Source organism: Otolemur garnettii, unplaced genomic scaffold (assembly GCF_000181295.1).
Source record: "Otolemur garnettii isolate 467f Iridium unplaced genomic scaffold, OtoGar3 scaffold00027, whole genome shotgun sequence".
NCBI classification, from domain to species: domain Eukaryota; kingdom Metazoa; phylum Chordata; class Mammalia; order Primates; family Galagidae; genus Otolemur; species Otolemur garnettii.
In genome coordinates, this window is record NW_003852422.1 from 3,183,425 (window position 1) to 3,209,396 (window position 25,972).

Here is a 25,972-nt window from a genome sequence, read left to right on the forward strand (position 1 = left end):
AAAAATGTTAAAGGAAAAAACAACATTTAATAAAAGTTAAAATATGTTTAATAAAATGTACTAACCTTACAAATTAAACTATAAGCTCTTTGTGTTACCTGAGAGTAAGAAGATACTGGGAAGAGTGTGGCAATTTTAAGCTAAAGGACACTGTTGTCTATATACGTAGTGTGCAGTGTACTTGATTAAAAGCCAAGTATTAGAAGAATGTGCAAGAAAACAAAAAAGGATTTTCATTATTGTTACTATTTAGTGTTGTCTAAAAAGCATCAGCCATTGTAATAAGATAAGAAAAACAAATAAAAGTACCTCATCAGAAAGTGAAGGACAGATATCATTATTTTTAGATAAATATTATTTGTCTAAAATACTTCAGGGAATCAAGGTAATGTCTTATGAATGTATCACCTTTTTTTCTGATTCTCTGCTTTCATAATGTGTTTTCTAATATGTTTTCCCCGGAATGATGTATGTGTGGAATAAGTCACATATTTAAAAAGTGGCTCAAAGATCAAATTTGTATGAGGCTTGGGCCAACCTTGTTAGGCCCCTTCTTGGAGTTTCTCAATGGACATTTAGTTTATTAAATGTTCTTCAAAGGTCAATATGTCAAGGTGTTTACAAAGCTCTCAAAGATGTAGTTCTGATTATTTACTTAATTAAAAAATATTTATTTAGTGTCTGCCCTTGTGAGTTTATGGGATAGAGACACAGAAATTATTCCCATAACAGCCAAAGCAAAGGTGAAATGGCAGCTGTGATGATACCGAGGAACACATGTAGGGGCCTAGAGACTTCCCCTGGGTGGGCGAAACTCGGCGAGGAACTTGTCACCTGGAGAGAAGACTGTGTGAAAGGCCTTCTGTAGGGGGCAGCAGGTGGGCACGAACTCTGAGGGGGCCTGTCCAGGAGGGTGAGAGCAGCAGGAGAGCCAGCTAATGGCAAAGGTGGAGAGAACCTCCAGGCGATTTCAGGGGAATGTGCCTTAATTCTAGCAGCGATGGGAAACCATTAGAAGGACCTCAACCTGAGGCTGGAAGGCTAAGATCAAAAATTTTTTTTTTTGTAGAGACAGAGTCTCACTTTATCACTCTCGGTAGAGTGCTGTGGCGTCACACTGTTCACAGCAACCTTCAACTCCTGCGTTTAGGTGATTCTCTTGCCTCAGCCTCCTGAGTAGTTGGGACTATAGGCACCTACCACAATGCCAGGCTACTTTTTTGTTGCAGTTTAGCTGGGGCCGGGTTTGAATCTGCCACCCTGGGTAAATGGGGCCCGTTCCCTACCCACTGAGCCACAGGTGCAGCCCAGATCAAATTTTTTTTATGGGTTACTAATTTTGATTGAAAATGACCTGATAATAAAATAAAGGACTCATTAAAAAACAGACACTTAGACAAGAAAAAAAATTAGATAAGACTGTGACCTGCAACTGTCTGAATAATTCCAGAAGTATCAAGGACATTTTAGTTATGTTCAGAGAAAAGAGATTTGGGTACAAATAGAACTGCAGCTTGGAGCCAGTGACATAGAAAAAGCAAAACATCTCTGTGTCTATTTTGCCCTTGTCTTCTCTGACAAGGAGAATAATTCTCAAACTGAAAAGGGTAAAAATAAATGTGGCTTCCAGGTAGCTGAAACGAGGCTTCCAGGTAGCCTGGTGAAGGGATTGATGGGGAGTGCTGGCAGCTCTGACGTCCTGACTGTGTCTGCAGCCCTGGACATGGAGGGACTGGACAGGAGCGTGTGAACTCTGGTCAGGAAGGACAGGGCCTGGAAGGAAAGGGATGCACAGAGATTCTGATTTTGGAAAAGAGTAACGAAGAAGGCAGAATTACACAGAGATGGGTGAATTTGATTTCAATCCTGAGCAAATTTCATGATGCATTTTTAAAAGGTCTGTAAATACACAGGCTAAGATTTCATTGCAGGGAGCCAAAGGAAGTTTATGAAGAACAAATGATTGTGGATTAAACTCAGTTCCTTTGTTAAAAAGATTATGAAACTGAACAACCAAGAGGACCAGGAGGGAGCATGCTCTCCAGGCCAGGAGACCATTTATGCAGCCCAGCTGCCCAAGGGCTGCCACTGCTTCCTGAGGAGATGCCTCAGGAACTAACTCAAGGGCTGTGTGTGGCAGGGAGGAGAGAGCCCATGCTTTCCATCATTCTCTTCCTTGAGCAGCAAGTCGCCCCACCAGTCTGCCATCCTAGCCGGAGCACATGTGTTCTGGCTCCCTGCCTGTGAGTCCCTTAGAAGCTGTCTCAGCTGTCAGGCTGGCCGACTGTGGCGAGATGGCAGTGCTGGTATTCCAGGGTCCTTATTTACTAAGTAACAGCCCCACGGTGCAACAGTAGTGCTGCTGGCAATGAGGATCTGCCAAAGAGAAGCCAAATACTTGCCAAGGGGAACTCGCTGATTGCTTATTGGGCCTAATTTATAAATTAAGCTTTGTCATAGGTGTGTATGTATCGAGCAAATGTACTCCACGTAGGAGGAACCTGTCCCCCAAGATAAGGGGGAACTTCTGTATTTAAACATCGAAAACTCCTTATTTGTTTGGGCCATTAAACCATATTGTTAAAACAGCTTACCTTGTACATGGACTAAATCACATGTCTCAGAAACTCTTAGAAATCAGGCTTATTATACATAAGTAAACAAATACACAGATACTAAATGAATATATATGCAAAATATACTGATGTTCATTTTCTGAGCATTATCTCCTGTAAGACCATAAGGTTTTGCCATATATATATATATATATATATATAAAATTTATTTATTTATTTATTTTGCAGTTTTTGGCCATGGCCAGGTTTGAACCTGCCACCTCTGGTATATGGGGCCGGGACCCTACTCCTTTGAGCCATAGGCGCTGCCCACCTTATTTATATATTTTTTAATGGGTTGATACAGAAGTTAAAGCCATGCATGACGGGAAAACAAAATTAAAATACAAAAAAAGAGTTTAAAACTTTGGAGCAATAAGCTTAATCAGATCTATTCATTTTAAGAGAAACATGAAGTTTTTTCTATTCATTGCTAGAAACGAAGTACATCACGAACAAAGAAGGAAGAAATACTCCATGACGGCGGACATTTCTACAGTAGTATCAACGGCGACACCACAAATCTCAATACGAGTCCAAAATGAACGTGGGCTCTCGGGAGGGCAAAGAGGAAGATCACTGGGTCTTCATTCGGGGACGAGCCCCACCTGGGATGGTGGAAGGTTCGCTCCTCAGTCGGCACTGCGCTCTGTATTTCAGAAGAAACGTGACTGTCAGACACAAGCGCACGCTGGACGAGCGTCACCATCCTGCATGGGCATGTCCCACGGAGAGAGTTCCCAGTCCCCAGCTGGGGGTCATCCGAAGCTCCGTGGTAAAGGATGGAGCCGGTGACTCCTCCAGAGGCTGGGGCAGGCCAGTTGAGGGTCACGATGCAGCCCGGAGAGTCTCGCCCTCAAGAGCAGAGCAGGAAGGAGATGCAGCGACGGCGGTGACCTTTGAAGTTGTCCCCCCAGCTTGAGCGAAGGCCGTGTTTTCCCAGCAGACCCACAGGCTGGAGAGACTTGCTCCTGTCATCCTCTCTTGTCTAAGAACCGTTCCCCCAAACCCAGTCTTTCAAAGCAACATGCTTTTTATTATCCGTATCTCTCACTGGGGTTCTCACTGGCATTTTAGCTGGTGGCTGGGACAGTCCAGGAGGCAGGCCCAAGACAGCTCCAATCTCAGCTCTGGCACCCAGGTATAGACGGCTGGAGGACTGGGCGGCCTGGGCCCCACTTGAGGTGCTCTGAGCCTCTGTGTCTGGCCTCTTCCCAGGGCAGTCAGCTGCCGGGGACCCCGCACACCAGGCAGGGCCGCAGTTCTCCCCTGGCCTGGTCTGAGCTGGCCACTCCTCAGTCCATCCTCCTCTGTCTGCCAAGGCACCGTCCAGCCAGCCCAGCTTCCAAAGGAAGGGGAATAGAAATCGTTTCCAAGCAAGAGGACTACCAGGTATCAAAGGATTTGTGGCTGTATTTAATTTACCACAGAGGTCAGGAGGATGAGCATTAGGAAAGAATTATTAGCTTTGTGTGATGAAGACATTCAGGGACTACTGAGAGATCTGTTTCAGGAGAGTGGGAATTAAAAGTTGCCTCCCAAGAGACTCTTACAGAAATAGGACTAGAGGAAGGAGACTCTTCTTTGGGGGAGCTGGATGAGGCCGTATTTTGTGTTCTTAAAGAATTATTAGAAATCTGAGAAGTAAACATCTGTTCAAATAAGAAGAGGCAGGTGGATTAGAATATTTTTGTATTAAAATCATCCAGTTAATTTTTGTTTGTATGCTTTTAAGAGTGCACTGTATATGCTCATAGTCCAAAGGTTAGCACAGCTTCTATGGTGGAGAGATTGCTGGAAAAAACCCTACTTTGATTCAGAAAATATGTAAATTATCCTTCTTATTTTTATATAAATTTGAAACACATGTATCCAAACATTTGAACAGCATACACCATGCAGTGGGTTTGAGCCTCACTGAAACGTGATTACTGCTCCACATAGCTCATGGGAGAACCGCTGGAGAGGAGATGGGAAAATATTGCTTGTGTATTTTTCAGCTGAAAATATGCATTGCTATTTAACTGCTAGTCTTCTGAGGTGTATTAATTTTGTCTGTATAATCACAATATTTAAGAATGCTTTCAGTTTTCTGCGGAAGCCTGTTTAGAGAAATTACTTCTGTACCATTGGTTATTTCTCTGCACACATTAGCGTCCAATAAAAAGACACTTTATTTTAGTTAATATTAGCAATTAATATTTTATGCTTGGAAATTTTTGAAAACTTTTTGATTTTCTTGATGTGATGTTGTGAATGTATTGCAAACCCAGCATAGGAAGCTCTGGAATACAGCCGGGGTCACTGCGGTGGTCACACAGTGACAGCTTTACTCTCTCCTTGACAGAAAGCTGACCCACAACAGGGACATTTCTTGAATCTGAAAAATAAAATAAATAAAATTGTCATGGAGACGAGTGTGACATTTCTTATTTTATATATTCAAATCTGGCAATGGTCCAAAGAGTGGAAGGTAAGCCTGACAGAACTTTGACTTTTATTGTTTTTACTTCAACTAAAGTTGATTTTGATAATTATTTTCACTCTTTAAATAAAAGATGGTCATAACAAAGAAGTGGCCAAAGATGCCCCTAGACCTGGGCTGCTTTCCCCCCAGTGCACACGGGGACACTGGGCTTGAAGTTGGGTTTGCCCAAAGTTGTTGCTTCAAAAGTGCGGAGCTAGGGTTTGAATCCATGTTGACTTATTAAACGAAACTTTGTGTTTTTGCACAAGGATTATCGTTTGGGGGCTCTTGTTCCACAGCGATCAATGTTTGCCACATTGTATACTAATTGCATCCTTCAGTGATGACCTGTGCTTTCTCCCTGTGACTCAGACGCAAACGATGAGAGGGAAAGTGGCCTGTAGGCTCTGTACATATTGCCCAGCTTTGAGAGACCCACACAAATAAGAACTAGGGGTGCAAAAAGAAGCAGAGTCTTTCGAATCCTGAAAATGAGAACCAATACAAATGCTGCAGAGCATTGCCTGCTTCACACCGCCTTCTGTCGAGGTGACTGTGCCGCCTTGGCCTCCTCCTGGCAGAATCAGGAATGTTCTGGAGAATGGGCCTCAGCATCCCTGGAGAGGGTAAAAGGGCACATATGGGGGGCAAGAGGCAGGGCTGCAACTCACAGGCAGTCAAGAACGCTGTCTCTGGTATTTTAATGTTGTGAGATTAATTAAATGTTTCTGATTCCATGGGTAGAGTATAAGAAATCCTGGGAACAATATCATACAGTGAGTAGTCAAGAAACACTTGTTGAATTGAGCTGAATGGAAAACATTATCAATAAACATCACTGGGCTGGTCCTTCTGGCTGCTGCTCATTCACTGTCTGTCTTAGACAGTCGCCACAGAAGATCCTTTCCCAAAAGCTAAACTGCTTGATTTGGAAAAATTGCCACTACCATCTGCAATATGTTTTAATTACAGAAAGTGCTTGTACATACTTTCTATCATTCAAAATAAAAGTACATCATTAAAGTCAGCATTGTACAAAGAAAATCGCACCATTCCTTGTAGATACATGAAGAAACTGGTGAAAGACTAACCATCCCACCGACACAAGTAGAAAATGCAGAAAAATGCAAATAAAACAAAAGTTAGTTGGTAACTCGACATCCGTGTCAGCGTTTGTATTATCATTTGTTCAAATTTTACTCATGTTCATAGATGTTTAGTTGAATCTCATCATTTAAATTTGCAATTTTCTAATAAGGTAATTTAGAACATCTTTCCACGTATTTATTTGTCATCTGTGTGTCTTTTGGGGTGAGATATATGCACAAGTCTTCTGTCTATTTTTTAACCGATACTTTTGTTTTCTTATTGTTGCATTACAAATGTTCTTTGTATATTTTGAATACAAGTCTTTTAATGGAGATGTGTTTTATACATATTTTCTCTCAGTCTGTGGCTTATCTTTACATTTTCTTTTTTTTTCTTTTTTCTTTTTTTTTATTGAATGGTAACTATGAACATTAATGCACTTCTGGGGTACAGTGTGGGGTTTTCACATGCAATCTGAAATACTTCCATCAAACTGGTCAACACAGCCTTCATGTCATTTTCTCAGTTATTGTTTTAAAACGTTCACATTCTACTCTTAGAAAGATTCACCTGTACCCCTATAAGATAAACCTCAGAAGTGATCCCTCCAACCCCCCTCCTTCCACCCATTCCCCCCTTCCTTCTCCCTCCCCCTCCCCATATTCTTAGGCTATTTGGTTATAGCTTTCATATAAAAGGTATAAATTAGTTTCATAATAGGGGTGTGTACATTGGATACTTTTTCCTCCATTCTTGTGATACTTTGCTCAGAAGAACATTATCTTTACATTTTCTTAGCAGTGCCTTTTGAGAATACAAGTTTTCAGTTGTGATACCTAAAAACAAATTATCATTTTTTTCATGGACTATGCTTTAGTTGTGTCTAAAACCCCATCATCAAACCCAAAACACCTAGGTTTACTCCTATTACTTTCTAGAAATTTATAGTTGTGTGTTTAACATTTAAATGTTATCAATTTTGAATTAGTATGTTTGAAAAATGTGAGATCTTTGTCTAGATTATTTTCATGTATAAATGCCCGGTTGTTCCGACGCTGTTTGTTGAACAGGCTGCCCTTTCTCTACTGATGGGTGCAGAGACCAGCTGGCGCCGTCCCTGTGGGGCTGTTTCGGGACTCTGGGTTCTGTTCCACTGGCCTACTTGTGCATTCTGCCCTCGGCCCTCACTGTTTCGATTTCTGTAGCTTTACAGCAGCACTGACGTCAGACAGTGGGAGTTTTCTGACTTTATTCTTCAGTATTGTGTTGACTATTCTGGGTCTTTTGTTTCTCCATATAAGTTTTAGAATCAGTTTGTTGATATCTACAAAATAGCATGGCGGGATTTGGTTAAGATTTCCTTAAATCTGTGTGTCAATCTGGGGAGTCTCTGGGTTATAGAGGGAGCACCCCGATCTCTGCCTTCATCTTGTGCTCACCCTCTCCGTGTGTTCTCTGTCTAACTTTCCCTTTTGAGGAGGAAATCAGTGATATTGGATTAGAGACCCACACTCATTCTAACTTAACTAACTACATCTGAAATGGCCCTACATCCAGCTGCGGTAACAGACTCATGTCCTGGAGCTGGGACTTCAGTGTTCAGAGGGAAACAATTCCACACACAGTGTAACTCGCACATCTGACACACCCCAACCTCATTATCATGTTTTGTGAACTTGCATTTTGTGACCCTTTCTGGTTTCCAGTGTAATGTCGGGTTTTTGTTTGGTTTGGGCTTTATTTTCTATAGAGACCCAGTGACTATTATATTCTGCATTGATTTGGGGAGTGGACATCTGTTACTGATAGGCCAGTTTACAGTTGCTTATCTTCAAGTTTAAACACATTTAAGCCAATATTTAACTAATTACAGGAGTCAATAATACACAAATATCCAAAATATTTGAAATATCTAGACTACAGAGCAACATTTTTATTCATCTTAGTAAAGTGAGTTCGGCACTTTTGTTACTTTATTTCTTCTTTGTCCATTTTAGCTGGTCTCTAGCTGGCTTATTGCTCTCTCTTTTTCCTTATTTTCCAAAAAATATAGTTGATGATTCAATAAAAATAATGTTAGAAGTTATGTTTTAATCAGTTGATAATTCAATAAAAATAATGTTAGAAGTTATGTTTTAATCATGTTTAAGATAATTATTTTAACAATTAAATAATATATGTATTGATTCTTTTATATTTGAAATGTTGAGCTAGTTTAAGATTCACGTGCAATTTTAAGAAATGCTACCAAAACCCCTTTGCGTCCCTGCCCACTCTTGGCTGATGGCCGTATTGTGCAACAGCATAGCATAAAAGCATGTCTAGGATATCAGCACTGTCATGATGTCCTAGTTTTACACGTACACACCTGTGAGTGCGTGAAGTGGTGACTGTCAATCCACCAACTCCAGAGTCAGGACACCAGACAGGTCCAACCTCACAAGGACTCCCTCCAGCCAACTCCTCCCAACTCCCACCTCCCCATCCCTAACACTTGGCAAACTGTCCTCCATTTCTAAAATTTGGCCCTTACAAAAATGCTACATAACTAAGACCATGCAGTTTGTAGCTGTTGGGGTTCACTTTTTCATCCCACACAAATGACGGCCTATTACGTTGTCGCTACCCATATTTATAAGGCATCTTACATAATTTGAGAAGATTCCAGTGACAAAGGTGCAGCTATTCTAGGAAGGGGGGGGTGCTTCCTGCACTGTCCTTGTGTCACGTCTGACTTCCCTAACATCTAAGGTGGCCCTGGGTGACTTCTAGAGCAGGAAGAACATGCTTTAGGGAAAATGAAACCAGCAGCCAGAGCGTGCATCTGTGTGGGTCTGGCCTGTCCTGGATGTCAGGCCACTTGGACCTGTGAGGACCATCCTGTCCCAACGGCCCCTGCATTGTCCCCAGGGTGAGGGACAAAGGCCCCAGTGTACTGTGACTAGTGCTGATTACTAGGGGTTTATTGGCACTAAATGCTTGGGATTGTTTTATCAAGTCACAGCTGTCAGGGCATCATTTTGAGACTGGCAGTAAAATACCGCGTCAGGCTCCTGCTCCCGGCCCTGGCAGCGCTGGCTCCTGTGACTTGTGTGCAGCTCCGAGGTGGCCTGCTGAGGCCGAGGGAGAAGCCATTCTCCCCTAGAAACCTCTGATCTGCTGAGAGGTGACTATGAAGCCCAAGCCCAGGGCTGAAGCGTGTGGAGCTGCTCCCCACGGTGTGCAGAAGGGGGTCCCGGGCTGCCTCACCAAGCGTGTGACACTAACTGGGCTGGTGAGGGTCGGCAGTCGCTCGGACCACTCAGAGCTTCCTCCTGGGCCACCTGTACCTCTGAGCCGGCTGTTTCTCCCACGACAACACCACCATGCGCCACAGAGACTGAGCTTTCCCGGGTTGTGGAATTTTTGTATTTTTTTTTCCCCATTAAGCTAAACATTATGTGTTAGAAAACTAAGGGTTATATTTTTTCACACGGTGAAAAGAATATAAAAATATTTCACTTTAAAAATAATCTACCTGTGTTATTTTAAAGGTTAATAAGAGTGAAGTTAAAAAAATAAAACTTGGAAAAACCATCTCTGGTAGTCTAACAATTCTCCTCTGGCTCTGGGTGGGGGAAACGTAGGCACTTTCCTCACCTCCCGAGCTCCTTCCAGTCTGAGAAAGAAATGTCGTCTTTTTCAAATAACCCTCTCCCCCCCGAAACTAGCCTTTTTGCAAAGTTACCTTTGTAATGATTCATGCCCGACTTCTAGGTACATGTTTTATTTATTTTTATTTAATTTTCTTTGGCTTTTAATTAAATTAATTTTGTTGGGGCAGGGTATGGGTGGGGGATCAGCTGGTCCCCAGAGACTGGCTTCCCAGAAGAAGGCACCACCAGTCCTTCCAGCACGGCTGCCACTTGGGCCATCTGACTCCGGAGCTCAGTGTTGAGGGTCGGCCCCCTGGGCTCTGTGACTGCCTCTGCCCAGTGACTCAAGCCAGCCCGTTGCGTCCTTCCCTGGTGGACCCCAGCGGGTCTGCAGCTGACAGCTCTATAATTTCAGCATTATTTTGTACAGCGTAAGTACCTTTTGCTCATGTGGCTTCATTTTCCATCTGCTTTTTAGGATACTTGATTTTTACTTGTCTCTGTTAGATTTCAGGAATTTGCCTCTCTTTCTTTTTATCTTTATTTTTCCTGTCGTTCCCTCCCAGTTGATCCCCATCCTTGATGGGAAAAATGAACAGCACTCCCAGACCATGGTGTCTGCTCTCTGCAGCCCCTTCTCTGCCAGGAAGCCCAGTTGTGCAAGAGAGTCACACGGCTGGGCTGCTGCTGTCCCTCCATGAAGCTGCCCAGTTTGGTGACCCTGTGGGAACAGGGCTGCCAATGTCCTGCGGGTGAGGGAGCCCAGGTGTGAGCCCCTGTGGGATTCAGGAATCTCTGTGAAGAGCACGAAGGCACCTGACCCATGAGGTCTACATATGTGTCATTCTGTCCCATGACTATGAGGGTAGGAAGCAGATTTAATGGGTGAATTTACTTGCAGTGAAGAAATCCATCCATGTGTCTTAGTCACCAATTTTTCACTAAGAAACTAGTGTTTCCTATCCTGCAAAAAGTTTTCAGTTTTTTTTTTTTTTTTAAGGTAATCACATTTCTGGACCGTCGAGCTGACAGCTAAAAGCTGTCCCTTGCCTGCATGTAATGTCAGCTTCAGGCCAGCCTGGCAGTCATGAGAGAGGAGAAGGAAACAGCCGGGGGAGAAATGAAGCATTTTGATTGTGACCAGCTCCGCTGGAACTATGTGTCATGTGTCAAAAGCCCCACGGCCTGGCAGCTCTGCGTGCATGCAGCTTTGCCTCCCGTGACACATCTAAAGGCGTGTGGGACGCCAGCCACACCTGTAGCTTCCTGGCTGATATGCCACCAGGCACCTCTGGAGAGCTGAGACCGCGGCGACACCAGGACGTGGTGGCCCACCTTGAGTTATTTCTAAAGTCTGGGTTTGATTACGATATGCAGTCAGGTAACAGCTGACTGACCAGTGCCCTTCTCCTGTCTCCCGGCCGCTCCCTGTTTACTACACTTTTCAGACTCCCTGGAAGGTTCTAAAGGCAGCTGTGAGGTGTCGCGTGAGGAGCGGGCCTGCCAGGCATCTTCTGTGTCACTCCTAAAGGGTGGGAGGTGGAAGGAAGGGACCGGAGGGAAGATGTGAGGCACAGAGAGGAGGACCCACAGGGAAAACAAAACCGGGGCACAGTAATGCTCGTCTGGGAGGTCACAGTTACCACGACTGATAAACTGTGTTAAGCTCACAACTACAAAATAAAACGCAAGACAACTTCTGTGTTTGTCAGAGAACTAATTACTGTTTCCATTTATTTCCTGTTTTTCCAAGTAAAAACTTTTAAGAGATATGGTGAATTTAAAAGAACTGAGATACTGGCCCTTGCGGATAGTAAATGTCTAAAAATACAGAGTTCTTATAGATAAAATACAGGAAAATAATTGGAGAGGAAGTCCTCATACTTGATATAGATTATGTTTCAATATTTGGAACTCACAGGGGAAAGAACAGAGCACCCAGGACTCTGCTGGGAGAAGCTGGGGGTCCAGACCCCGCTCTGTGAAAAGGCAAAATGCTAATGTACAGACAGAGTCCCCATGAGATTCCAAGCTGTGGGGCCACAGGGCAGACCTCACGGTCAAACGGGCCACTTGGCATCACACAGGGACTCTCGTACCTTGTTTCCATTGCCCAGACAAAGCGACCAATGGCTTGAAGTGGTCACTCTCTTTGGGTCCTGATTCCAAACTATCCCCTAGGCAGGTACCCAGGAGAATGAGAGTCAACCCACAACACAACTCCCCGCTGGCACTGAGTTCTCTCTGCACACAGCAGCAGCAGACATATTTAAGATATTTTTCTCTCTGAAGTGTATCACTTTCAGATTTTTCATTATCAATTACTATAATTTTTGCACTTGTCAGGTAGTAAAATTCTGTGGTCACAAGACTTTTTATAATGTATGTATACGTACATGCGGCTATAATGTGTGCATGTGTCTGCACCTGTGTATGAATACATTTGTTTAATTTTCGATTAATTTTAGTTTGAGTGTTTGAAACAGCATAGATTTCATTTTAAAAAGACAATTCGAAAAAAGATTCACTTTAGTAATCATTCTTTCAATTATTATTCTTTTTGTTTTCCAAGAACTTTGATTTGATTTATAAGACTTTTTTATACGTTAATGGAGATGATGAATTGCCAAAATCTTTTCGACATTTTTGCATTTGCTATTGACATTCTATTTCTGTTTATGGTGGGTATTATTTTTTTGAGAGAGAATGGTTAACTAAAAACCTTGCAACCAAATGTTTATACTGTTTTGTTATTTACTTTTTTTGCTTTTTATGCTTAAAAGCTCTTTTCTACCCTGAAATCTTCCAGCTGTTTTAAGTTGTTATATCTTTCTTTTCTCGGTTAACAAGAACTATTCAGTCCTTTGTTTATTATGGTGTATAGTTTGGGAGAGGAACAAAACTACTTTCATTCCCCTATATAATTACTAATGATCTCTTCAAAGTTGAGAAATGAATACCTTACTTAATGCCAAGGACATGAGGAATGATCTGCCTGTGGCCTCTATTTTATCCCATTAGGACCCTCCCCGGCCTCATGTCTATCAGTCCAAGTTTGTGCTTCCTTCATACTCTTGTTTTTCAAACTATTCTCTACACTATTACCCACTTATTATTGTCCAGGGAATTTAGGATTTGATCACCCTCTCCTTCATTTGAGGAGAAATGATGGCTTTTTAAAAATATTCACTCATCCCCTAGAGAGATGTGATCTGTACGTTTTATTTAAGATTTTAACTATTTCAGGGCTTTTTAAAACCTTGAAAATTAAAAAAAAATTACATCTTATTTCTTGGTAGCATATGCATTGCTTGAAATTGTGATGGGGATCTCTTTTTCAAATATTCACTCATCCCATAGAAAGATGTGATCTGTATGTTTTATTTATTTAAGATTTTTATCTATTTCAGGGCTTTTTAAAACCTTGAAAATTAAAAAAATACATCTTATTTCTTGGTAGCATAAGTATTGCTTGAAATTGTGACAGGGTCTCTCTTTTTTAAATTACATATTCTGCTAAGATTTTAGAGGCATAAGGGAAAGATTTATTTTTTATACATTTATTTTATAATTTTCCACCTTCCTGAACCTGATCTTTCCCATAAACTCTTTTCTCTCTTGTTATGTTTTGTTGATATCCTGGAATTTATTTATTGAAGACATATTTATTAAGTAACTGTCTCAATGGATGGATATTTATATTAATTCTCATAAGTTTTGAATACAATCCACTGGTTAAATCTCATTTGTTCTTACTGTGTTAACTATTAGTCATGTTTCTAGAACACCAATGGGTCAGGGGACCGTACAGTCCAGGGTCTGCTTTACACAGACTGTCTCCAGTCTCCCCAACAGAGCACACAGATGATTTCCCTAGTATAATTTTATTCCTAATATTAAGAAATATCTTTTCAGTCTCATTCTAAAAACAGGCTTCTGGGAGAAAAGATGTCTTTAATCATGACATTATATAATCATTTGCTCTATTTATATCTTTGCTTATATGCTTGCTGTTACCGTTCTTAACTGGAATCTAAGTCCCCTGAGTGACTCACTTCTGAATCCCCTGTGCCTCGAGACGACCGAGAAATTGGAAATTTCATCTGTTTCCAGATGCTCCGAAACATTTCAAGAGGCATGTGAATTTCCTGTTCTTGCAAGTAGAAAAAAAATGTGAAGTTAGAGACAGTCTTGAAATTATTTCTTTAATTATCATTTGAATTTTATTATTTGAAGATTTGCTCTTGATTTGTAAGTCAACTTTGGTAATTTTCCTCTGGAGAACAGTTCATCATTTTAGTAAAAACTTCTTCACTGTGAATGTAAAGATTTCTAAAATTATTCTTAATAATTCAAAATATTTATCTATAGTAAAGACTTCTTTCTTAATACTAATTTCCTATATTTATGGTGCTTAATCTCTTAACAGCTTGATTCTATCTATTAAAACTCTGTCTGTGCATTTGGTTATTTTGAGAAATTAACTCTTGAATATTCATAAAAAGTGCAGGTATTTCCTTGTTCCTGATTCAATGATCTTAGCTTTTATCTTTATTTCCTTTCTCTTGCTTTTCTTATTTTATCTTTAAGATCTACTGAGTTTAACATTGAAATAATTTATTTTCAGACCTTCCTTAAAAAAGTTTAAAAATTAAGTGCCATACCCATGAATTTCCCTTCCACTATTATATCTCTGACAAACTGACAAAAACTTTTCATTATCATTAGTTTCAAAGACCCAGCAACTGTTTGATTTCTTCTTAACCTGGGTTATTTAATTCTTTATTAACCAGATGGTTGAGTGTTATTAAAGCTTTACTCTTTACTTCTAAATTTATTGCTTCGTAACTAGAGAATGTCCTATAATTTTGAACATTTTTAAGTCTCTTGAAACCTATTTCAAAATTGACCTGTAGGACTCCAGAAGTTGGAGTTGGGAAGGCAGACAGGCTGGGCCCCAGTATCTGAGGACACACTGGTGCAGGCCTGGGTTTTCTTTCTATTCTGACCTACAGCCAAAGAAGCAACCCAGGCACACCATTGGGCAGATACAAAAACAAATCCCGACAAAAGCCTACTCTCTTGATATAAAGGACCAGGAAAGGATAGCAGAAAATGTTGAGACAGTATCCACTTTACTCCAGTCAAATATCATAGAGAAAAGCTCACTGAACCCTGACTCACACCAGCAAAGGCTGAGTGGGCACCCAGACTTCTAACCTTGCCAGGGGATGGAAGGAACTTCAGCCACCTCTCCAAGACAGTGTAAGAGAAGGCTGAGTAGGAGTCATAATGCTTATTTCAGCCAAATTACAATATTGTCCCCCATCTTCAATCATGCCTGGTGTTACCAAAGACCTTATGGACACTTGGGCTTTTATCTCTCTGCTCCCAAATGGGACTGGGCCAGAGGAGGCTTAGCAGAGGGTCAGGATGGTTACCCGCTCCCAGTGGGAGTGACACTACCTCACCAGCCTGGGTGACAAAAAAATCCACCCAAAGCAGAACTAAATAAGATCTGGAATCAGTAAATACCCCAAGTGTCCAAGAAAACAAATCACTCATCACCAAAACCAGAAAATCCCAATTTGAATGATTAAAGATAGTCAACAGAAGCCAACACTGAGGTGACAAAGATACTGAAATTATCCGGCAAGAATGTTAAAGCAACAACTATCAGAAAGATTCTTCAGAGAAATTACAAACATGCCTGTAACAGATGTAAAAATAGACCATATCACCAAATAACATAAACAAAAATTGAAGACATAAACAAAAACCATACTGAAATTTTAAAAGGGGAAAATACATCAATTAAAATAACAACATAACGGATGAGCCCGGCAGCAGAATAGATGAGACAGAGGGAAGAGTCCGTGAACTGTGTAGAATAATGGCTACGTTAATGTCCCATACAGTGTGTGTCAGAGCAAAGTGAGTTACCAGAGGAGGAGGAGAAGGACATTAGAAATAAGAAGGTCAATCCACCAAAAGACCAAAGCCATCCCCGGGTGTGAGAAACAACACAGCTAAAAGACAAATGGCACGTGGAAATTCAAGCTAGTGAGTCCTTTTTGGAAAGAAGTTTGGAGAATACTCAAGGAACTAAAAGTAGACCTGCCATTCAATCCTGCAATTCCTCTAGTAGCGATATACCCGGATGACCAAAAATCATTTTACAACAAAGACATCTGCACCAGAATGTTTTGCAGCCCACTTCATAATTGCCAACTCATGAAAGCAGCCCAAGTGCCTCTCACGCCATGAATGGATTAACAAATTGTGGTATATATGCACCATGGAATACTATGCAGCCATAAAAGATGGAGATGTCACATTTTTTATGTTCACCTGGATGGAGCTGGAACATATTATTCTTAGTAAAGTATCTCAAGAATGGAATAAAAAGTATCCTATGCACTCAATACTATTATGAAATAAATATATAATCACCTACACATTCATATGAATGATAAACAAAACTATAGTCCAGAAAGAAGGACGGAAGAGGACGGAGAGGAGGGGAGGGGGAAGTCCAGGAGGAGGGGGGCATTTGGGGGGAATCTCATCTAACGTGCATGATGTAATGGTACATTTTAAAACTGTTAAGAATAGCGTATAAATGTCTTACCACAACAAAGAAGTAAGTGAGGTGATGGTTATGTTAACAAGTTTGATATAAGCTTTCCACATTGTATATCAAATCAGCACATTGTACCCCATAAATGCATTAATGTACACAGTTATGATTTAATTAAAAAAATAAAAAAAATAAAATTAGGAAATGATTTCTCAAATTAAGAATACTTTGAATTATTAGATTAGGACTCACTGTATTATCTCTGTTCTAGTAAAAAAATGAAAAATTTTATAGAAGACTAGTAGATCTAAGCATCATTATGATTACACTTCACTTGTGAATAACTTGCGTCCTCCTATAAGCAGATTTTCTCCTACCTCTGCCACCCCTTCCCCTCCCTCCCACTCCTCAGCGCACTCAGTGTGAAGGTGACAAAGATGAAAGACCTTTAGAATGATCCACTTCCCCTTAGGGAACAGTAAATATATTTTTTCCTTCTTATGATTTTCTTAATTACAGTTTTTTCTCTACCTTATTTGATTGTAAGAATATAGAATACAACACATATAATAGGCAAAGTATGTGCTAATTGATGGTTTATGTTATTGGTAAGGCAGTCAGCTGTTAGTAAAGTTTTGGAGAAGTTGACAGTTTTATGTGGATTTTTGACTGCAGGGGAGGGTCTGCACCCCAGTTCCCATCTCGTTCAAGGGTCAGTGGTACACAGATATGAGACAAACTTATTTCTAAAATCATTATATATCTTTGTATCTATCTTCACCTTGCTGCTTTCTTTCTCTGTTTTAGTGAGCAGTATCTTATATTTCATACACTCTTACAAACTACCTTAAAATATTCCTAGAAAGAAGAGAGAGCAAAAAACGGAATAAACATATTAACAGATTTATAGCCTGAAGGATTAAAATTAAAGGAAGTACTTCTAGTTACAGAGACATGTCAAAAGTGTTTTTCTGAGAGCTGAGGTTAGGCCTAGGTAGGGTTCAGCAGGAGAACTTGACCTCTGATGCGTCTTCCTGATCTGGGATTCTATGAAATGTACCAAAGACAGACACACTGTGTTTCTTAATTAACAAAAGTATTACAATAAAGGGGAGCTGGGGATGGGAATGACATGGTTTAATACAGCTTAAGTTTTCAAAAAAAAAAAGCACAAAAAATAACAGACTAAAAAGAGAAATAGACAAATTTGTAGCTATAGTTGGAGATTTCAAAACATATTTCTCAATAATTAATACAATGACTAGAAAGGATATCAACAAGAAACAGGAGAATTCAGCATCTTCACCACCCAATAGAATCTAATTAACACTTACAAAACACTCATATGAACAGTCACAGAATATAATTCTTTACACATGACATGTACCAAGTTAACTCTGTCTGGTGTCATTAAGCAAACCTCAGCGCAGTGTGACTCTGACTACAACAGTATCAAATGAGCAACTGATAGGAAAAATACGAGGGAAAAAATCTTCAAAATATCACACGTTAATTAAAATATCAATCAAATATGTAATCTTGGGGAAATAAAAGATTAACTTGAACTAAATAAAAATAAAAGTACAACTACAAATGCAAAATCTTGGGACGCAGCTAAAGCACTATACAGAGGAAAATTTATAGCACTACACAGCCCTGGGTGAAGGGCTCAACTACACCTTGAACTTTACCTTAGAGATGAAAACATGGTGACCTAAGCATTTGTACTCTCATATTAATCTGGAAGGAAGGAAGGAAAGAAAGAAAGAAACCTGATCTGGGGTGGCACCTGTGGCTCAAAGGAGTAGGACACCAGCCCCATATGCCAGAGGTGGCGGGTTCGAACCCAGCCCTGGCCAAAAACTGCCAAAAAAAAAAAAAAAAAGAAAGAAAGAAACTTGATCTTATTTGCTGATAATGTGAAAACATGAAGGAGTCTACAAAACAACCCAGCCCCTCCTAGCACTAATAAGAGACGTCAACAAGTTCTCAAGATACTAAAACAGAATGCAAAGTCAATTGTATTTCTACAAACTGACAAAGATGTAGAAACCAAAATTGCAAATATAATAAAAGTGTACAGTAGCTAAAAAAGTCAAATACTTAGGTGTATCTAAAAAAGGGTGCAGGATTTATATGCTGAAAACTATAAAATGCTAATGAAAAAATTATAGATTAGAAAATCTTTTACATGAACTGGAACACAGGAAAGATATCAATTCTCCCCAAATATCCATTTAACACACTTCTTACCAATTAAATACTAAACAAAAAAATGTCCTTGAGATCATTAAATCCCATACATCCATGTTTGAGTGGAGAGGGAAACATTCTGAGTGCCTGGCTTGGCAGGTGCAATGCCTGTGTGACAGCCACAGGAAGTGTGTCAGTGAGTGTCCCAGAGAGGCCTGGGGGAAGGGTGGCACTGGGATGTGGGGAATAGCAGTCAAGTAGTTCCTCAAATAATTCATACCAGGACAGAGTGAAAAGAGAGAAGTGCTTTTCCTGGCCCCTAAGAAACGCTTAGTGGTGGTTGAAGAAAGAACCACAACAGAAGCGCTGGGACATCAAGCAATCATTGCTGGGACAAAGGGGGGACAGCAGGGTGATGCCCACCCCCCAGCTCTGCCCTCTAGGCTGGGATGTCCTGGGAAGGAGAAGACTCCGCACTGACATTGCTGGAACAAATGGTTCCGTCCATCTGGTCATTTTCCCAGGAACAGTGTGACTGGTGGTGATGACACCTATTAGTGGCCATCCACATTCTACCAAAAGGTTTCATGAAGTTAAGGAATTGGCCCAGGGTCACAGAGTGGTGGCAGACAGTGGGACAGAGGCTTGTGGACACATTCCACATCTTGGTGCTGGGGATATGCTGGGCATTTCTGGGCACTGGCCTGGAGCTCACAGAAGCTCTCCGCCTCTCTCTGTGGCTGCTGAAATGCAGTGTGTGTCAGGAAATGTTTGGGTTCTTTTATCTCCCCGTTTAAAACAACCAGACTCTTCTTCCCCATCACTAGGTGTCTACACCGTCCTTTTACTCAACTACACAAGGGCGGCTTTCCTTCTGTTCCCCAGACAGGAAGGACACAGTTAGAGGTGCACCTGGCCCGCTGTCCTCTCACCAGGGAGTCCATCCATCGTCCCTTCCACCCTCTCTCACTGGAAAGCGCTGCTATCAGAATGCCTAGAATATGAGATGTAAAACTGCGCCTCCCCACACCCCAAATTAAGCCTTCTGGAAGGACATTAATATGCCCCGATTCTCTCTACCTGCTGAATTTTTCAGCAACTCAATCCCAAAACCGTTTTTGTATTCGGTCACACATGAGCTGAAGGAGGGTAATTGACACTAATGACTTTGAGCTCATGTTTACGCGCTCAATTGTTTCATTTTGACTCCAGTTTTCCCTTCCCATTTCTGTCTTTCTCCCACTGCATGTTAAGTTCTGCCGAGATCTATCTTTGTCTCACGGAGTTCCACAACTCGGAAGCTAATCATGTCCCAGAACGCTGGCCCTGGCTTCCTGTGGTGTCTGGAATTTACATTAGTTGTTTATTCGCACACTTTGGTTAGGGATCATTTCACTGTGGTGTCAGACTCGGCAAACACACGCTCACACAGACCACGTCCACGGCAGAGATCTCCAGTTAAATATTCATGATACCCGGCACCATCACAGGGGCCTTCATACGGGAATGACCGGCAGGGTCGTTCAAGGCTGTATTACCTTACGCAGAGAGTGCTAAGCAGAGGGTCCTTACAGCCCATGTGTGACAGCCCAGCTGCAACAGAAGAGACTAATAACAATAAATTAATGTGTACTGGCTTCGAGGGAGGAGAAACGGGACAAAGGAGCTTTGAGGCTGGAGATAAGTGTTATTACACGTTTTGTTTTGGAATCTCAGAACTAGGCTTGAATACAGTGTTAAGATTTCTTTTTTTTTTTTTTTTTTTACATGATTGTCCATTTCTGAGACAATGAAGTTGACCTATGGGAAGATAGTCAGTGGCAATCATTTCAGTTAAATCATTTGAACTGAGTTTGTCCACTTCTCTGGGTCGTCTTTCCCACACACTGCCTGCACATCCGCTGTGACCCAGTGATCCTTACAAAGGAAAACATGCAAGTTGGAGTTCCACCTTTTCCTTCATTTCACCTTACATAGAGGTGTCCTCTTTGGGGACTTGTCCTCAGCCTGGCCCTGGTCAGACAAGACCTGAGCTGCCAACACTGCAGGAGGCCAGGAGGTGTCCACTCCGGCCATCCATGCTGAGCCTCTGCTACCCAGGACTGCTCCAGGCCCCACCTCTCCGCAGTTCCCTTCTCCAGAGGAAGACCCCAGGAACAAAAACGGAGTGAAAGTGGTTTACTTAGGGTGGTTCCAGGAAGTAAAGTGAGAGAGAGGGGGGAGGGCAGCAGGGGCACTTGCGCTGTGAACTTGTGGGTGGACTCAAGGGCACTTCTGAGTCGCTGCACCAGGGGGGTGGAGTCTGCTTATTGATTTTCTGATGCCCGTACACCATTGAAAGAGAGCTGTCAGGCCCCCTTTCATGAAACGGGGATAGACAGAGGCCAGGTGACAGCTGGAGTCCTGGCCAAGTGCGTTTTGAACTCAGTTCTGAAGGGAATGGTAGAGGCGTGGGGTGAGCACACACGTGGAGATCCAGGCACGGAGGGGGGAGAGCTCCTGCACGCTCCTGGGGGTGAGATTGGCACAGAGCTCAACCAGCAGGAGCTAAGCTGGACAAAGTGAGGTCTGGGGCCAGGGCATGCGTGAGCACCTGTGGGGGTGAGATCTAGTGCATGTGCACCTGTGGGGGTGAGATCTAGTGCATGTGCACCTGTGAGGGGAGAGCTCCTGCATGTGCACCTGTGGGGGTGAGATCTAGTGCATGTGCACCTGTGAGGGGAGAGCTCCTGCATGTGCACCTGTGAGGGGAGAGCTCCTGCATGTGCACCTGCGGGGGTGGGGTGGGGAGGAGAGCTCCTGCACGTGCACTTGTGGGGAGAGAGCTCCTGCACGCGTACCTTGTGGTGGGGAGAGCTCCTGCACGTGCACTTGTGAGACCTCATGTATGCACACCCATGGGGGTGGAGGGGGAGAGAGCTCCTGCACACGCACCTGTGGGTGAGACCTCATGCATGCACACCTGCAGGTGTGTGGGTAAGTGTGGATGTGCATATCTTTGCATCTTGCATCGTGGACCCCAGAAAGCTCCAGCTCAGAGGGGCCAGTGAGCACACAGTGGACGAGGCACCTCTCTCAGTGGGGGTGAGCCCCATTTCATCCTGCTGATGGCGGCCACTTGCCCCGTGTACTGGTGACAGAACAGCCTTGGGGTGGGGCTGGGACAAAGGGCAGCTGCTCCCTCCCCCAACTCCTGCCGCTTCTCCTGCAGCCCAGGGTCCTTTGGTCTCTCTTTTTCACAATTTGCTTCAAATTTTCCTCCAATGATTCACTTCTCAAGTTCAGTCATCCACTGTAGAGTTTGCTTTTCTGATAGTAAATCAGGAAAGGTGGTGCATGTGCGCCCCAAAACCACATGTTCTCTGGGACTGCGTTGACCTGCGTTCTCCACCACGACTGTGCTGCAGTAAGCGAAGCAGACCGGGAAGCTCTTGTCTGGTGGGTACCAGGAACAGGCACGACCAGAGAGACACCTGCACGCCCGTCACGTTGCAGAAAGCTGCCGCCTGTCCTGAAGCAGACACCGGGAAAGCAGCTAAGTGTTCTGCTTTTTTTTCCTTATATTTTCTTTAAATTAGGAAGAACAGAAATTATTTTCTAAATGCATGAGTTGAACACATTTGTTTTCTTTCAAAACAGAATGCAGATGAGGCAATAAATTTACTTGTAGATGTAGCTTAGTTATGTAGATTTTGATCTATAATATTCATGTTTTATTTTTCTATTATTGTACTTTTAATTTCCTCTTGGACCATATGATAAAATGCTACTTCTAAATGCATAAAAAAGAATTTTTCCCTGTAATTCTTATTATTAATTTCCAGTTGTATTATGTTTTCTAGATGAATTGTCATTGTGACTTTAAAGATTACTTGATGTTTAAGGAGCACATAAGAATGTTGGGTTTGGCTCCTCTTCTGACGTATTTCCAAAGGATTATTTCCTTGATTATCACTTTCCCCTGGATTTTCGCTCCGTAGACCTCATTATCCCCACTACATTTTTCTTTTCCTTTGAAATTTGAAAAATAGATGCCATGTTTTAGATTTTACTAATAGTTAGCCAAACTTGTAAAATTTATTTTACATTAGTCTAATAAAGATTTTAAAGGGTGAACATTTTCTCCCTGTTTTAGTGTGAGGAATTACATCATGCTTTTTAAACTTTCTGCTGCTCCAGGCATTAAAATCTAACCTGTTTATAAGTCTTGCGTTTTTAAATGATGTGCTTCCTATATGCAATGTCTTTATCCTTGATATTTGCAGACGTGTTTGGATATTTGTATGTGTGGACTCAGATGCCTGTGCTGTCTGCGGTGGCTCTCATGGTACCGGGGCCCTGCTGAGTGGCTGCAGCAGCCACTCTGTGGCCCACAAAGCATGAAATAGTTCATATCTGGCCTTCTGCAGAAAATATCTGCCCACCCCGAATCCAGATCCTCCCTTCTACAGACACACATGGGGGATGAGATTTATGATGCCATGAGGGAGGCCGCCTGCTCCCCCAGGCCCTGAGTTTGCAGGTCAGCAAAGCACTGCGGTGTTTGTGGTGGCCGCAGAGTGGCGGGGTGCCCACCGCTGTGTGTGTCACGTCTGGTAATGAGGGGGCCCTTGCGGTCAATTCCTGAATTCTGACCTAACCCCAGCCCTCTCCACCATTCTCACTCAAAGCAGGTCAGAAGGCAAGAGGACAGGGGTGCACTCGTCCCAGGGACCCCTGGCATGTCTCCCTAATCCACTGTGCTTTTGAAGAGTCGATTGCTAGCCTCGTTGGGATACTTCTTGTGACACCTCTCTCACCCCAACATCACGCAGGATTGTGGCTGAAAAGCTGCTTTCCCTGTGTCTACTCCAGGACAGCAGCCAGTGGTGGCTTTCTGCAATGTGACGGGCGTGCACGTGTCTCTCTGGTCGTGCCTGTTCCTGGTACCCACCGGACAAGAGCTTCCCGGTCTGCTTTGCTCACTGCAGCGCAGTCGTGATGGAGAACGCAGGTCAACACAGTCCCAGAGAACATGTGGTTTCGGGGTGCACCTGCACCACCTTTCCTGATCCTGCTCAAGAAGACCCATGAACTGGAAATGATGGCTTCCTGCCCTGCGGAGACTATAGGAGGGTAGGAAGATGGAACAAAATAATGGCCCTGTCTGGGGACTACAGGGGCGGGGAGGCCTGGAGAGGAGCACCCAAGCAAGAGGGCCCAATTGCTGAGAGCAACACACTTTGCTGGAGTGAGGGAGGCTAACTTAGAATGGGGAAAGTAGTTCCAGTAGAAATGGAACTCGTGGAGACCTAATTACAAAAGAACATGGGGAGGGTGGAACCCAGAGGGGCGGTGAGGACCCCAGGAAGGCAGGAGCCTGGGGGTTTGCAGAGCAGAGGACCGGGTGAGGGTCTCTGGGTTAGGCGGCAGGCCTGGATAAACTCTAGGAGAGTGATGATGAAGTGATTCAGGTGGGCTGCCTGAGCGTGTCATGGAAGACCAAGGCTGGGAGTTCAGCGGTCTGTGGAGGGTGGGGCGCCGGGAGTGGGACTGTGCCGCCCCAAGGTGATGGGGAGGTGGGGGGACTGGGCACGGCCGAGGGCACCTGCCCACCGGTTGGGCAGACCGCCCTATCCGCCCTACCGCCCCTCATCTCTCTCACTCCCTTCTCTCGTTGCCTCTGTCCAGGTGCTTGTCACCACACTGCCTTAGTGTCCTGGGGAGGCTGCTACACGTGGCTTAAAACAACAGGTGTTTATTCTTTCATGGGGCTGGGGGCTGGAGCCCCTATGTCAGTGTCAGAATCACTCTCCCACATCCAGCAGGGCATCTGTCCCCACTTCACCCAGCCTCTGCTGGTCCCAGGTGTCCCAGACATCACTCCTGTCTCTGCTTCTGTAGCCACGTGGCCTCCTCCCCGCCGTAGTTAAATCTCCCTCCATCCATCCTGCAGGGCACCAGGGACGGCACCTGGATCACCGGGATGAGCCGCCTCCCCTCAAGATCCTTGACTTATTTTAATCACATCTGCAAAGTCCCTTTCTGTACACATAAGGAGACATGCACGGGCTCCAGGGGTTAGGACACAGGCATCATTTTTGGTGGGGAGGCGTTACCGAGCCTAACACCCTGCCTTTCTCCCCAGAATCTGCATCCAGGAGAGCTGGGTCCCCCCTGCCGCCTGGGTGCTGCACCTCCTGGACCTCAGAACGCCACAGGTGTTTGCTGTATGCACTCATGTGCCTGGGGAAGAGGTGGTGGCCTGAATCCCTGGATCCGTGTTTTTAAATAGTTCCACAGGGTGTCAAAACTGATAATGGCCATGAAATGCATTGATGTGTAGCTGAGGTTTTCCTGTCAGACATGATGCAGCTGTCCCAGTAAATTGTTAAACATAAATTAAAGAAGACTTGAGGAGACTTTAAGTTCTTTACTACAGTTTGAATTCTAAGAGCTCTGTTCCTGGCTTATTTTGGTCTTGGAAAGATATTTAAATCTTATATTCTTGGTGACTGAGAACCAAACACTTAGCGTGATTTCTTCCCTTACAAGTGTAGCCTACACTGGAATAATAGAGCTGAAATACTTGCAAGGCCAAGGCTTGCTTGTACAGAGTTTTCTGATTATGATTGTTGAGCATTAAAGGATGTGGAAATAAATATTTCTAGCCTTGGTCCAGGTCTGATTTGCACCTGTACAAATGCCTCATATACCCAAGAAACCTCAGCTCTTGAAACACTAGAGTTGTGGTCTAGCCAAATGCTTTAAGAGCGATGCTTCTGTAATTTAAAAGAAAGATAATGTGGATGACGTGTTTGCCATTCTACCTCCAGAAAGGTTTCTTGGCAACCTAACTCTAATCGCCATCATCACCATTATCAGCATTATAAGCAGCAGCAGCATCAATACTGCAACAGTTCCCACAGAGGGGCAGTTGGTCCGTGCGGAGCTCTCTGCTCAGCACTTTGCCTGCATTGTCCTGGTAAGTTGTATTCATAACCCAGCTGACACCTGCAGAGACTCAGAGAGGCTAAGTAATTTACTCAGAGCAGCACAGCCAGGAGGAGAGGGAGCTGGGGGCGGAGTCTAACAGAGAAGATTCCAGAGTTTTGAAACTCACCTTGCGGGGATGCATGTTCAGTTCTAACAGACTCTGGCCTTTCATGAAATACCTCAAAACAACTTGTACTATTTATTTAAATACTAAACAGAATTTCAAAGACTTCTGATCGTTGTTTAAATTTGAAAAGAAACAGCTAAGGACGTGTTCCCCTTAAGCAGCGTGTCCTCCAGAAGTCTGAGGTTGAGAGCTCCCCCAATGTTCAGAATGAAACACCCACGCTTATGCCCCCGCTTTATTAATAATGATCGCATTTTTGCCGTTTCTGAGATGCGCTGAATTACATCTGCT